Below are 14,482 nucleotides of genomic sequence, written 5' to 3'. Positions count from 1 at the left end.
GGCAGGAACTATATCTTTTTTGACTTGGTGTCCTGAATACCTATCACAGAATATGACATATAGAAGATACTTAATAAATTTTTTTTGAATTGAATCCTACAAGTAGTATATATTTGCACATGAATTTTAAAGGATACTTCATTACACTAATTTTAAATTCTTGAAAAATCTAGTAACTTGTAGTCACCAAACAAGAAGCCTAGAAAACTGCTAAGGTTCCCTCCAACTCAAAAATCACAATATACTATATTATAACCTATGAAAATAATAATGGAAATACCCAGTGACTAGTTGTGTTTTAAAACCAGTGCAATTGAATATGAATGTTTCCACTCATAAGACTATGATCATCACTGGTCTTTGATTTGATACTGATCCATGAAGGATAAAATGAGCAAAATATGAGTTAAGATTCACAGGAAATCAAATAACCTGTGAAGCCTGTTTTCTCCCAAAGCTATGAAAAAAGGCATTCAATTTTTAATTGTGACATGTAAATATAAAATTTGACTCATGATAAATCTAAATATCTAACTACTATAACACTTGGTTTGCTATGGAAAATAAAACCATAAAACTTCAAATTATATATCTAATCTCTCCTAGGACAGACTGCGTTGGGGATTTAATTTTCTTGTCAATGAAGATGTAAATATTAAGTTTCCAGGAAAATACTAATAATCTCTCAACTCAGGTTTCTAGGACAGATCTCAGCAGGCCTTCCCAAACCACTTCAAGAATTCCCAGAACAAGAACAATATTTGAACTTTTTTATATGTGAAGACCATAACTTATTGTAGTGGGGCCTGGCCTCAAATAGTCAGAGAGTTATGGAATTTCAGAACTGGAAGAGACCTCAAAAACTATCTAATTTTCAAAAAGAAACCCCACCATTCAGTCAAAAACCATTTATTAAATGGCTACTATCATCCATTCTTTGCTTGAAAATTTCTAGTGATGGGGAACTCATTATCTCCTGAGGCAGGTCAGCTGACTGGTAGATTGTGAGGATTCCTAAAATCAAGTCTAAGTTTGCTTCTTTGCAACGTCACCCAATTTTTCCAAGTTTTGCCCTCTGAAAGGAAACAAAACAAGTTTAATCCCTTTTCTCTAAAATAGCTAAAAAACAGCTAAAAGGGAGAGCATTGACCTAGTGAATAGAGAGCCAAGTCTCAGAGTCAGAAAAAGTCTCATTTCTGATACTTATTAGTTATGTGATCTTGGGCAAGTCAACTTACCCCTCAGCACCCAAATGGAATTCTGTAACACTATAAGTTGCATCACCTTGATTTGTCCCTCCTGAGAGACAAAGAAACAGGAGACACAGAGAGAGAGAAACCATGAATCCTCACCTAAACTCAAAAATCTCCATCATCCTGGTCACTCTCCTCTGGACATTCTCCAACTTATCCAAGTTCTTCCAAAACTAGGTGCCTAGAACTTAACACAGCATTCCAGATGAGGTGTGATCAGGGCATTCATATGCAAACACAGGACTATCACTGCCTTCTTCCTGAAAGTTGTTAAGCTTCTCACCATAGTCCAAGACCTTACTAGTTTTTTTTGGCTATTATACATGATGATGCTCACACACATTGAGTTTACAATCCACTAAAATCCCCAGATCTTTTCCCAATGAACTGTTGTCTAACCATGCCTCCTCCTTTTTGTTTTTGTAAAGTCAATTTCTTAAACACAACCATACAACTTTATATGTATCCCTAACAAAACTGATCTTAGATTTAGGATCCTTTTAAGTCTTGTCATCCAATGTGTTAGCTACCCCTCCTAGCTTTGTATAATCTGCAAATTTTATTAGGATGCCATCTATTTCTTTATCCAAAACATTAATAAAAATGTTAAATAGCACAGATCCCTGGTGTACTCCACTGAAGACATCTTGTCACATTGACATGGGATCATTCATGATTATTTTTTGTAGTCCAGTCACCAGTTCATAACCATTTAAGAAATCACTATTTAGCAAAAACTGCTGGGAAAACTGGAAAAATGTATGGCAGAAACTGGGTATAGACCAACTTCTTATACTCTATACCAAGATAAAGTCAAATTGGATACACCATTTAGATATAAAGACTGTTACTATAGGCAAACTAGAAGAGCAAGGAATAGTTTACCTTTCAAATCTATGGAGAAGGGAAGAATTTATGACCATACAAGAGATAGAGAATATTGTGAAATGCAAAATGGACAATTTTGATTACATTAAATTGGAAAGTTTTTGCACAAATAAAGCCAGTGCATCCAAGATTAGGAGGGAAGCAGAAAACTAGGAAAGAATTTTTACTACCAGTGTCTCTAATAAAAGCCTCATTTCTAAAATATATAGAGAACTGAGTCAAATTTATAAGAATACAAGTCACTCCCCAGTTGATAAATGGTCAAAGGATATTAAGAGGCAGCTTTCAGATGAAGAAATCAAAGTTATCTATAGTCATATGAAAAAATGGCCTGGATCACTATCGATTAGAGAAATGCAAATCAAAATGACTTTGAGCTACCACATCACACCTATCAGATTGGCTAACATGACAAAACAAGACAATGATAAATGCTGGAGAAGATGTGGAAAAATGGAACACTGATACATTGTTGGTGGAGTTGTGAAATGATCCAAACATTTTAGAGAGCAATTTGGAACTATGCCTGAAAGGCTATAAAAATGTGCATACCCTTTGACCCAGCAATAGCACTTATAGGGCTATATCTCAAAGAGATCATAAAAATGGGAAAAGGACCCACATGTACAAAAATATTTATGGCAGCTCTTTTTGGGGTGGCAAAGAATTGGAAATTGAGGGGATGCCATCAATTGGGGAACGGCTGAACAAGTTGTGCTATATGAATGTAATGGAATACTATTGTGCTAAAAGAAATGATGAGCAAGCAGACTTCAAAAAAACTTGGAAAGATTTACGTGAACTGATGCAGAGTGAAATAAGCAGAACCAAGAGAACATCGTACACAGTAACAGCCACATTATGGTATGACTGACTTTGATAGACTTGGCTCTTCACAGCAATGTAAGAATCTAAGACAACTCCAAAAGATTCATGATGGAAATTGCTATCCACACCCAGAAAAAGAAATATGGAGTCTGAATGCAGACGGAAGTATACTATTTGCTCTCCTTTTCCTTTGTTGTTTTGTTTTATTGTTTCATTCTCATGGTTCCTCCCATTAGCTGTAATTGTTCTTTACATCATGACTAATGGGAAAATATGCTTAACATGAATGTATATGTAGAGCCTAGATCAGATTGTACACCTTCTTGGGGAAGGGGGGAGAGAAGTGGGAGGGGGAGAAAATATAAAACTCAAAATATTATGGAAGTGAATGTTGGAAACTAAAAATAAATAAATTAAAATTTTTAAAAAAGAGTAGTAAACAGTTATCCTTTCTACATCATGGGGATTAGAGATGGTGCCCCCTCGATCTGGAAAAATCCATGTAAAATTTTTGGGCCCTCATCTTGGTACCAAAGAAGAAACTGTATATATTTATGATATTAAAAGATAAAACATGTTGATATTATACAATACTATACACATTTTATACATTTCTGAGTTTCTAAACCTTTTCTGTGTTATCTGCTGACCTTCATGTGTTGTCTGTGGCTTCCACAAAACTCTCAAAAAATTCACATTTAATTTCTTATACTAACCTGCAATTTATCAAAAAAAGGATAGGGAAAGTTGTGATGTGGAAGGGATAACTGTAGTCTCTCCATATCTCTCCAGATTTTCCAAAAGAATAACTTAGACCTTTCCATGGATAGTTATATTCATCTTTACTACCTATATCATTATTCTGCCTATGTGGAAACCCTGAAATCATCTCTACTCTCTCATCCTTTCTACTAAACCAGTCAAAGCTTCTTCAAATACTACTTTCTTTCTTTCTTTTCCCCACCTCAGCTCCCTTCTTTCCCCAAACCACTCAAGTCATCTCAGCTAACCCCAAGGTAAATTTCACATCTCTTCAAGTTGCCATTCAAGTCCTCTACAAAATGGACCCATGCTAAAGAACAAATCTATTTCACATTGCTTCCTAAAATGCACCCTTTGCTCTAGCCAGACCAGTCTCATCCCTGGATTTCTGTTAAGGACATGTTCACTCCAGTTCAACACCTTGAACCATCATATTCCCTCTGCCTGGAATTCCCTCTGCCATTTTCTAACAATATAAATTCTATCTATCCTCAAGTCCAACTGAAATCTCATCTCTTTCAGAAAGCCTTCCTTGCCCTTTCTAGCCACATTGACCTTTTTCTTCTCTCAATTTTTATGACATCGTCTATACCATTTGCTTTGACCTGGTCTTCATGTACTTCCTTATATTATTTAATTTTTACCTATGGTAAAATTATAGTCATCGTTTCATGAACATATTTTGTCTTCTCAGGGAAAATGTGTGGTCTTTGAGGACGAGAATGGTGTTTTCTACTTCTTTTGTCTTGTTCACAGCCCTAAACTCAGTACATTAGAACATCCTGTTAAATGGACTGAATGAATATTGGGCAGAGAGAAGAGGGATCCTGAGAACACTCCCAGTCTCCGAGGTGAAAACATCTGGGACTCAGACTCTGGCCTAGACTTTTTGGGAAGAGAAGATCTAAGAAGAGGAAAGGAAATATTTCCACTCTGAAACTGGAGAGATGAACTCTTCTTTATCCTGAAATGTCAACCTACCTGGGATCTGGTACTCAAGAGCCCAGAAGTCATTCCTTCCCACTCAGTGTTGCCCTCTTGTAAAGGGCAGATTCCTAAACAGGCAAAGCTACAAAATAGAAAATAATCATTAGGAAAATCCTGCCTTGTTTCCCACATTCATTGTGCAGCAAAGGACAGAGGAGTATGTCCCCTGTCCCAACATTATGAAGGAAGATGAAAGTCAAAGAGAACTTGAGAGTAACCTCATCCCAGTAATCCCATATAATACTAATATCTAACATTTATATCCATTACTTACTATATGCCAAGACCTGTGTTAAATGATTTATAATTATTCCATTTGGTAGTTCTATTTTTATCCCAATTTTACATATGAGGAAACTGAGGCAAACAGAAGTTATATGACTTTGCCCTGCCTCACTCAGGTAGTAAGTATCTGAGGTCAAATTTGAACTCAGGTCTTCCTGATTCCAGGCCCAGCCCTCTATCCACAGCAACACCTGGCTGCCCCAGATCAGAGTGAAGGTCTGTAAGTACTCTTCTGGACCCAAACTCTATCAAACATCCTACATCTTAACAACGACAGCTTTTAGTCCCAACCAAAAACCACCTCTCAATATAACCAGATCAGCTGAAGTGTTATTCAGGTGGCTTTTTTTTAATGCTGCTTACTTGAAAACACCAACTAAATCCAAGCATTTTGATGTATGCTCCTGTTAACAAATTCACAATCTACTCCATAAGCCCTGCTAATTACAATACTAGAAAACCCCCTGCCTTTGACTCTTTCTCAGAATCATCCTTTGTGTTAACTGAAGAGAGGGAGTGCAGTTAGCCCCATCAGGGCCATAGTACCCATCTCACTAAGCAAAGTTTCTAGGAGAAAAGGTCATTCCAGATCAAAGAATATTGCACTTTTCTGTACTCAAAAGGCAACTGGTCTAGGACACAAACTCCTCTCTAGCCAACTGACCCTTTGTCCCCACAGTCAGGAATCCTCACCTGTCTCCTGAAGCATTTGGGTGAGATTTTCCAAGGCTAGTTTCTGGATATTCTACTTTCACCCCAATCCTGTTAACCCAAGCAGATTGGTCAGGAATCCTTTCAGTACCAGTCACTTCAACGACCTTACTCAGCATTTTTGGAAATTCTGGGCAAAGGTCTCAGAGGTCGGGAGTGCATGCTCCTCTTGGCTTGAATTTTTGATTCCAGAGTTTGGGGGCTCAGTGGCTCTCCAGGACCTTTACCGAGGAGCTGGAATGTCTGCTTCTTCATTAGGAAACCCTTCCTCTGGTACTCAGGGCTGGAAACCTGTAGACTCTATACTTCGATGCTGTGGACAGAGAGAAAATGATAGTCAGCATACAGAACCTAGCAACCTCAGTCATTGTATGAGTCCTGCATGACACTTCCCAGATAGTCAGAAAGTCGGGCATCCAAATGGGCACCTGATGAAATTCATTCATTCAACAAACACTTCAATTCAATAAGCATTTAATAAGCATTTACTAAATGCAGGACACTGTGCTAGGAGTTGGAGGTACAGACAAGGAAACCTTACTCTGGTGGTGCTTATTCTGTTGGAATGCGAATATATAGTAACTCTGATAGTATCTGTGTACACAATACAAACACATACACACTCACACCAGAGCTCTCGTCTGACACTCACACATTATCTCTTTCTCAGGGGTCGGGAATGGAGGGGTTTAACATGCCCCCTCCAGGCCCCATCAGGCCGGCTGCCGTCCACAGCTGGACAGGAGCTGATGACTTGCTCGCTAAGTACCTGGGACTAAGTCCGGTGATTGGCCTGACCTCCAATAAGAGAGGGTTCGGCCGAAGAACCAACTATGGCGTCAAGCCTGCGCACGCATTACCAGGCAATGCGCGAAAGTACGCTTGCGCTTAGAGAGTCTCCTGGGACTACAACTCCCAGAATGACGCGGGCTGAGCAGCTTCTGTCTTTCCGACTCTCTCTTTCCCACCCCCCACCCCCGCCCCGATTCCCTCTCCATTCTCACTCCGCCTCAATCCCGATGCCAAGTCGTGGCCATTTGGCAACACTTTCCCAGCGCCAGCTCGATCTCCCAAGCCTGAGGTCCGCCACGCCAGAAGCGAAGCTCAGCTTCGGAGAGGGCGCGGAGCGATCTCTCCGCCAATCACAGGCGGAGGTTCTCTTCGGACCCCTCCCCACACACCAAACAATCCTAGTTTTCTCCATGACAACCGCGTCTCAGCCCATCTTTGTGCATTTCACTGTCCAGAGTTTGGTTCCCATCAGGGTTACAAACCGGCCTCGCTTAGATGCTGGGCTTCAAAGGGCGGAGAGAACCAATACGACCCATAAAGGGCGGGGAAGTAACCTCCCGGGGGCGGGGTTAGCGCGGGGGGGGCGGAGCTTTAGGGTCTTTCCCCAGGCGGAGAAATTAACGCCCAATCAATCAATTGGAGATTTGGAGGGATAAGGAGAAGCCATGTAATGTAAAAACTCAAATAGCGGGCGAAATAATCTTCCTTAATCACAGGTCTAATTTTGCCATTCTCCTCATAAAACACTTAGAATAAAACACAAATTCCTCAGCAATCCACGGTCTGTCAAGTAGTATTTATTAAGCACCTGCTATGTACCAGACACGATGCTAAGCGCTGAGGATACAAAGAAAGGATAAAAGCAGTCCCTACGCTCAAGGAGCTCCCCTTTCCTGATTTTTTTCCCCTTATATTACTCTTCATATACTCTACATTACAATCAAAGTGGATTCCAGCTGTTTCTCCAAACTCAGTACTCCAAATATCCCAGCCATATGAGTGCATTTTACCATTCACAGTGCATTCACACAACAGGCATCTAACCTCGTGCCTGGAATGCACTCTCTTCATAACTCAATCTCCCAGAATCTATCCTTTGCCAAAGTTTTCTTTGTGAAATCTTCCCTCATCCTTTTCCCCACCCTGTTAGTGTTCTCTCCTACTTATCTTGTATTATATTTATTTCTGTATATGTTGAAATTTACAGAAATATTGGCATCTAAGATGCCAATTTGTACTGATAGAATTTTCTACACCAATGAAATCACAGGCAAGTTTTTAAAAAATGATGGATAGTAATGGGAGTAGCAATGTTAGCAACAATTATGTTGTTAGCAACAATTGTTTCAGCAGCAGTTGCTAGACAACGAGGACCTCCCCCCCCAAGCCCCACCAAGCCAACTTCCTCATATGCCTCACTAGAACAGCAGGCAAGTCCATAACCTCAATCACATCAATCTAGTTTTAGATATAGACCTAAACCAAACCTTCTAGTCTTAGACATACCACAAAAGCCAGCCAATAAGAAAGCAGCACCAACAGGATACTGAGCAGGATGTTTGACCACAAAACAATAGAAGAGACTTTTCCTAAGTAGATCCTGTGAAGTAATAGCAAAAACTATCCTTTAGGTGAACTTATGATGTAGAGAGGCTAATTATACTATCATTATCATACATTAATACCCCTCTGGTGGGCTTTTCTGTATGCATTTTGGATAGCCACATGCACAGTTCCACCAAGGTGAGGAACCCTCCCCATATTAGCAAAACCCTCCTATATTTTAATATTCATATATTGTATAATGCATATTCCCATATTCTGTTATGCTAATAGCATCACTTGTTCTATAAAAAGCCCTGTCTTGCTTTGCTAGTTGCTGGTTCTTCTAAGGAGTCCAGCCCACCATTAAGAGTGTAATCCTCAATAAATGCTTTTGCTTGGGTTGGAAACAGTCTGAGTCTGTGAATTCTTTCGAGACAACCCTGCAACACACCTTGCCACCTCAACAGATAGGAACTAGTTCAGAGACAGGAAACAAAAGATTGGGGGGGAGATATATCTTAGAATGGAAAGGTGGAAAATGCTAGGGTACCCAAGACTCAGGGCTAAAACTTGACATTTAATATTTTTATAAATTATCTTGAGGAAAGAGTGAACAGTGAAATCTCCAAGCAGCCATAGAGATGCCAAACCATGGAGAATAAATTTCAAGTGAATATAGAGTTTTGAGTAGACAGAAAGATGGAAGTTGAGTTTTAAAGTGGGTAAGTTGGTTAGTAAACAAGCATTTATTAAGCACCCACTATATGCGAGTCACTATGCTAAGGACTGGAGATACAAAGAAAGGCAAAAAACAAAACAAAACAAAACAGTCCCTGCTCTCATGGAGTTCAAGTCTAATAGGAGAAACAAAATGCAAATGACTGTGCAAAAAAAAAGATGTATATACAAGATAAATTGGAGGTAATCTCGGAGAAAAGGCCCTAAAATTGAAGACTGGGAAAGATTGATTTCTTTTTCTTTTTTTGGGGGGGGGGCTAGGCAATGAGGTTAAGTGACTTGCCCAGGGTCACACGGCAAGTAAATGTCAAGTGTATGAGGCTGTATTTGAGCTCAGGTCCTCCTGACTTTAGGACCGGTACACTATCCACTGTACCACCTAGCTGCCCCTGGGAAAGGTTCCTTAAAGAAAGTAGGTCTTTAGCTGGGACTTGAAGGAAACTACGGAAGCTAAGAGGCACAAATGAGAGGAGAGAGGATTGGTTCCAGGTATGGGGGATAGCTAGTGAAAATTCATAAATGCATCGAGTTGGAAGATGGAGTGTCTTCTTCAAGTAACAGCGAGAAGCCCAGTGTCACCGGATCACAGAATAGTTGGAGAAGAGTAAGATGCAAGAAGACCAGGAAGGTAAGACTTTAAAGGGCTTTTAAAGCAAAACAGAGGATTTTATATTTGATCCTGGAGGCAATAAGCAGTTTGCTGAATGGACTTTATTGAATGGAGTGGAGGGTGGCATGGTCAGACCTATGTATGAGGAAGATTAATCTGGGTTTTTTTTTTGTTTTGTTTTAGGCAATTGGGGTTAAGTGACTTGCCCAGGGTCACACAGCTAATAAGTGTCAAGTGTCTGGATTTGAACTCAGGTCCTTCTGACTTCAGGGCTGGTGCTCTATCCACTGCGCCACCTTGCTGCCCCCAGGAAGATTAATCTGTCAGATTAATGCAGTAACTACTGGAGTGGGAAGATACATAAGGCTGTGATACCAACTAGTAGACTATTGCAATAGTCCAGGCATGAGGAGATGAGAGCCTGAACCAGGATGGAGGCAGTATCAGAGGAGAAAAGGAAGTGTATATAAAAGATCTTCATAGTACAAGATATTGATCTTAGAGAGGAAAATAATTAAACTCTAACAATAGGATAATAGCTCTCTGATGTGACCCAAGGAAAGGACCAAGGAATAATGGTAAATGCTACTTGAAGACATCAATCCCAAATCCTATATATCTTTTGGTAAGGCATGGAAATAAAACAAAACATCTCACTACCATTATCCAAATATTTGGGTTTATCTATAGTGTCAAGATATTAGGAGAGACCCTATTTTCCAGAACTAAGGCCCAGCAAACAAGTTGTGCCCTGAGCTTGGCACAACAACAATCCTTTGTGTTCACCATCTGGACAATCTTACACTCTGGCAAAATCACATAGTTATTGTATTATTTTGACCAACATCAGATGTTCTCTGAGCTCTGACAAGCACCAGACAAGCTTGGATAAGTACCGTATTCCAGTCATGAAGCCCTGCTATGAATCAAACTTGTCTCATTGATGCAATTACCCCACACTGTCAGGGCTGCATCTCGCTGCATAGCCCTTGATATGAGTATTGAGATCTTCTCACACTGACTTGGGTCCCCCAACTAAGGGCGGGGCCCTGACACATGTGTCTAATTTGCTTCCTTGCTTGCAAGCTATTTCCTTCATGTTGAAATTAAACTTCTGTTTGATTCCTGACTCTCCTGTCTTTAGCCTGCTTTGTTTGGCTCTGGCCATCCTCGGGTTAGAGGCCAGTTCAGTTCGTTTGACAACAGACAATAAAACCACAAACAACTTATTAGAGTCCTTCATCCCGGGAAGACATAAGGTTAAGAAAGGTCTGTATTAATGTCTATAAACTCTTGTGATAGGTTATGGATATATAAAAGGTGAACTTGTTCATATCATACAATAGCATTGTAAAGAAAAATAATGTTGAAAGACTTGAGGATTGTGATTAATGAAATGAACAACCATAATTCCAGGTGTTGACACTCACTATCCACCTCTTGAGAATGAGATAGAAATTTTTGGACAAGGCCAATGAAGGAATTAGCATTGCTTTACTATGCATATTTGTTATAAGGGTTTTGCTTTCCTTTTCTTTCCACACCCTTTTTGGAGGGAGAATTTCAATAAGGTTGGCCAAAAAAAGGAAAGGGGGAAAAAAGAGGGTCACTGAAAGTCTTTAAAATGAACAAAAGAAAATAGAAGAAAACACAAAAAGGACAAACAGCTTTATAAGTTATGTGTTTAATTTATTACATACTTGAAAAGAAAAGCAAATTGTACATAAAAGAGATTTACAGTTTTGTGTGTTCCATTTTACTCTGCATAAGAAAATACTCATTTTATTTATGGTTGGTTAAATTCTGAATAAAAAAATAAAATTTAATATGTAATGAGGGAATAAAAAGAAATTGTTCATTAAATCTCTGTGAGCCAAGGGTTCTTTGAAAGAGAGAGAAAAGTCTTTTTTAAGCAAATAAGAAACCCTAATTCACAAAATATCTATTATTCTTGAAAGATTGAAGAAAGCTGTAGGGTCAAGACAAACCTGGATAAAATATACAGTTTTTACACACCAACATATACACAATTTTTATATTCTTATAAACCCAAACTTCAGTAAATCCCTTAAGATCATTAGAAAAATTGTACCCTAATACATTGGGTTTGTGGTTTTATTAAAGTTTGACTAAATTTTGATGGAAGAACCAGGATTAATGCATGTTTTCTTTGTAGAAACACAATTTTCTTTTTAAAGTTTTAAAGCCACCTCTCTGTGTTTGCTGTTCCATAGTTTCAGAGGATTTCAGATTCTATAGAGAATGATACCAAGGTGCTACTTCAGTTATTAGAAGCTATCAGCACCATGGTCAGGGGTAGCAGCACCACACAAATAGCAACTGGCTTAGGAAAAAAAAAAAAAGCAAAGAATTGACACAGCTGAACTTAATTGAACTGAACTTTCATTTCTTCAACTTACAGAAGAGATATTATCAATGATTTTTAAAAGGGGAGAAGAGCTGCCACTCACTGTGAGTATTCTAATCACATTCATTGATTATGATGAATTTAGGCATTTTGGATTATTTGCAGAGTGAGACTCAGAACCAGTTAAGACTATGGGACTCACAAGGGTGTGGTCCTATCATTTGGATTTACTGAGAAGAAAATTCCCCTACATAGTTATTTCTCTATTTGACTCTTCTGGTATACTAATTGACAAGGAAGCAACAGGGAGAAAGGGAATGTATATGTATATCACTTCCCCAGTTGCCTGGTGCTCTATGTCAATCTTTGGCAATTTTCCTTGGATGGTAAGGGTTTAGATTTTATGTAAGGTTTGATACTGTGATGAGATGGTCTTTCAGAGACAGATTTAAGTACATTTTTTGATATGACACTTATTCTGAGACTCTGCTTCATCACCCTAAGATAGTGTTTTTTAGCCAAGATGAAATGCAAGTGCAGGATATAAAGGTAGAGTGGATCAAGGGATGTCATGCCATGGCAAGCAAAGGACCTAGCCAAGAAAAGTGTCAACATAAACACAGAAAAGAAGCCCAAAGCATATCTAATTAGTTGGAGATGTAGGACCAGAACCCAGGGTTTTTGAGTCATACACACAGTATTAAAAAAAAAACCCACACACATATCAGCCACCCTTGTCCCCATCAACATTATCACAGCATTGTATACTTCAACTCCATCTAGTCCAACTCTGTGTTAAGTAATGTCATATAATCTACCTTGTCCAAACCCCTTCCATCTCAAACCCACAAACACAACCTGTGAGAGCAGCTATAAAGGGTCAAGGATTATGCAGTCTGAACTTACATTGCTCTGTTTTACCTTAAGCCCTAAGATTCTATCACAGAGCCTTTATGCTTGGCATTTAATATTTACTGAGTACCTACGCCATGCTAGTTATGGAGTTTAATGTGTACCTGACATAGCCTCTTCCTCCTATTCTCCTTTTTGTCTTCACATAGAACCACTAATTGATTATCTCATCCAGTCATCAAAAATACTTATGATTAGCTATAGAGTAATAATAATAACTCACAGTTACATAATAATTTAAGACAGCAGTTCTCAAACTTTTTGTTCTCCAAACCCCTTTACACCCTCAAAATTAAATTAATTAAATTAAAATATCTAAAAACTTTTGTTTATGTGGGTTATATCTACTAATATTTACTGTATTAAAAATTAAAATATTTCAGTATTTTTATGGAAATAGTTTTGATCTTGTGAATTCCTTTAAAGAGGAGTCCCTAAACCCATTAGTGGTATTGAAAATGTTTAACAACTGACACTCCAAAATGGCTCTTATTAGAAAGAAGGAAAAAAGAATCTTATCAAACAAATATCTGACTTATTTGCTAGATGAGGAGAGATGCCTAGCAAAGGCAACTAGGCCAGAATATGAACTTGTGTAAAATCTTTTGAAGAAGGATAAGGGGTGCTTATAATCAATGTCATCTTGTAAAACAGAGCAGCAGTGGAGAGTAAAACCTTTTAAAAGGAAATTTGGCAAGATAACCAAGTAAGTAAAGGTCAAGAGAATTATAAGTAGAAGAAAAATGAAAAAGATTTACCGATAAAAAATAATTATAACAAACTTTTCTCAATGAATAACAATGGAATCATCACATTTGTTGAAGATAGTAATTATTTCAATTATTTTTAGTTGACTCTCTAGGGTACAACATCATCATATCAACTGCAAAAGTGATAGTTTTGTTTCTTCTTTACCTATACTTATTCCCTCAACTTCTTTTTCTTATCCTTATTGATAACATTTCTAGAGTTATGTTAAATAGAAGTGGTAACAATTGATATCATTGTTTCTCCTTGATCTTATTGGAAAGGATTCTGGTTTTTCCCCCCATTACATAAAATGCTGACTCTTGGTTTTAGATAGATACTATTTACCATGTTAAGGAAATGTCTATTTATTTCTGTTTTCTAGTGGCTTTTTTTTTTAAGTAAAAATTGGTATTGTATTTTGTCAAAAGCTTTTTTCTACATCTATTTATACAATCATATGGATGTTATTAATATGATCAATTATGTTTATAGTTTTCCTAAAATTAAACCAACACTGCATTTCTGTTATAAATCCAACTTGGTTATAGTGCATAACCTTTGATTTTTTTGCTATAGCCTTTGTACTAATATTTCATTTAAAATTTTTGCATCAATGTTCATTAGAGCTATTGGTTAATAGTTTTCTTTTTGTATTTTGATTCTCCCTGGTTTAGGTATCAAAGCCATATTTGTACCATAGAAGAAATTTGGTAGGATACATATATTATTTTTTTCAGTTTGTTTAATATTGGATTTAACTTTTCTTTGAACTTTTGATAGCATTCACTTGCAAATCCATCTGGCCCTGCTTTTTCTTTTAGAGCTCATTAATGACTTGTTCAATATCTTTTTCTGAGATAGAGATATCTTCAAGTTTTTTTTTCCCTGTTATTTGGGAATATTTTGTGCTTTTGTAAATATTCCTTTATTACACTTAAGTTTTTTATTTTATTGGCATAGAGTTGGGCAAAATGATTTCTAACAATATGTCCTTTTTTGTCTTCATTTGTTGTGAATTCATTTTCTTCATTTTTGATCTTGGTCATTTGGTTT

General features: G+C 37.8%; 1 pseudogene; it reads right to left on the bottom strand.

Moving 5' to 3' along the window:
- The window catches only part of LOC114047012, a 71,802-nt pseudogene extending 65,255 nt beyond the window's left edge, over positions 1 to 6,547 (bottom strand).
- Positions 6,548 to 14,482: the final 7,935 nt, after the last annotated feature.

The sequence above is a fragment of the Vombatus ursinus genome, unplaced genomic scaffold (genome assembly GCF_900497805.2).
Source record: "Vombatus ursinus unplaced genomic scaffold, bare-nosed wombat genome assembly UNPS02014786.1, whole genome shotgun sequence".
In the NCBI taxonomy this organism is placed as follows: domain Eukaryota; kingdom Metazoa; phylum Chordata; class Mammalia; order Diprotodontia; family Vombatidae; genus Vombatus; species Vombatus ursinus.
The sequence above is the reverse complement of the archived record's forward strand: the minus strand, read 5'-3'. Positions and strand labels throughout refer to the sequence as shown.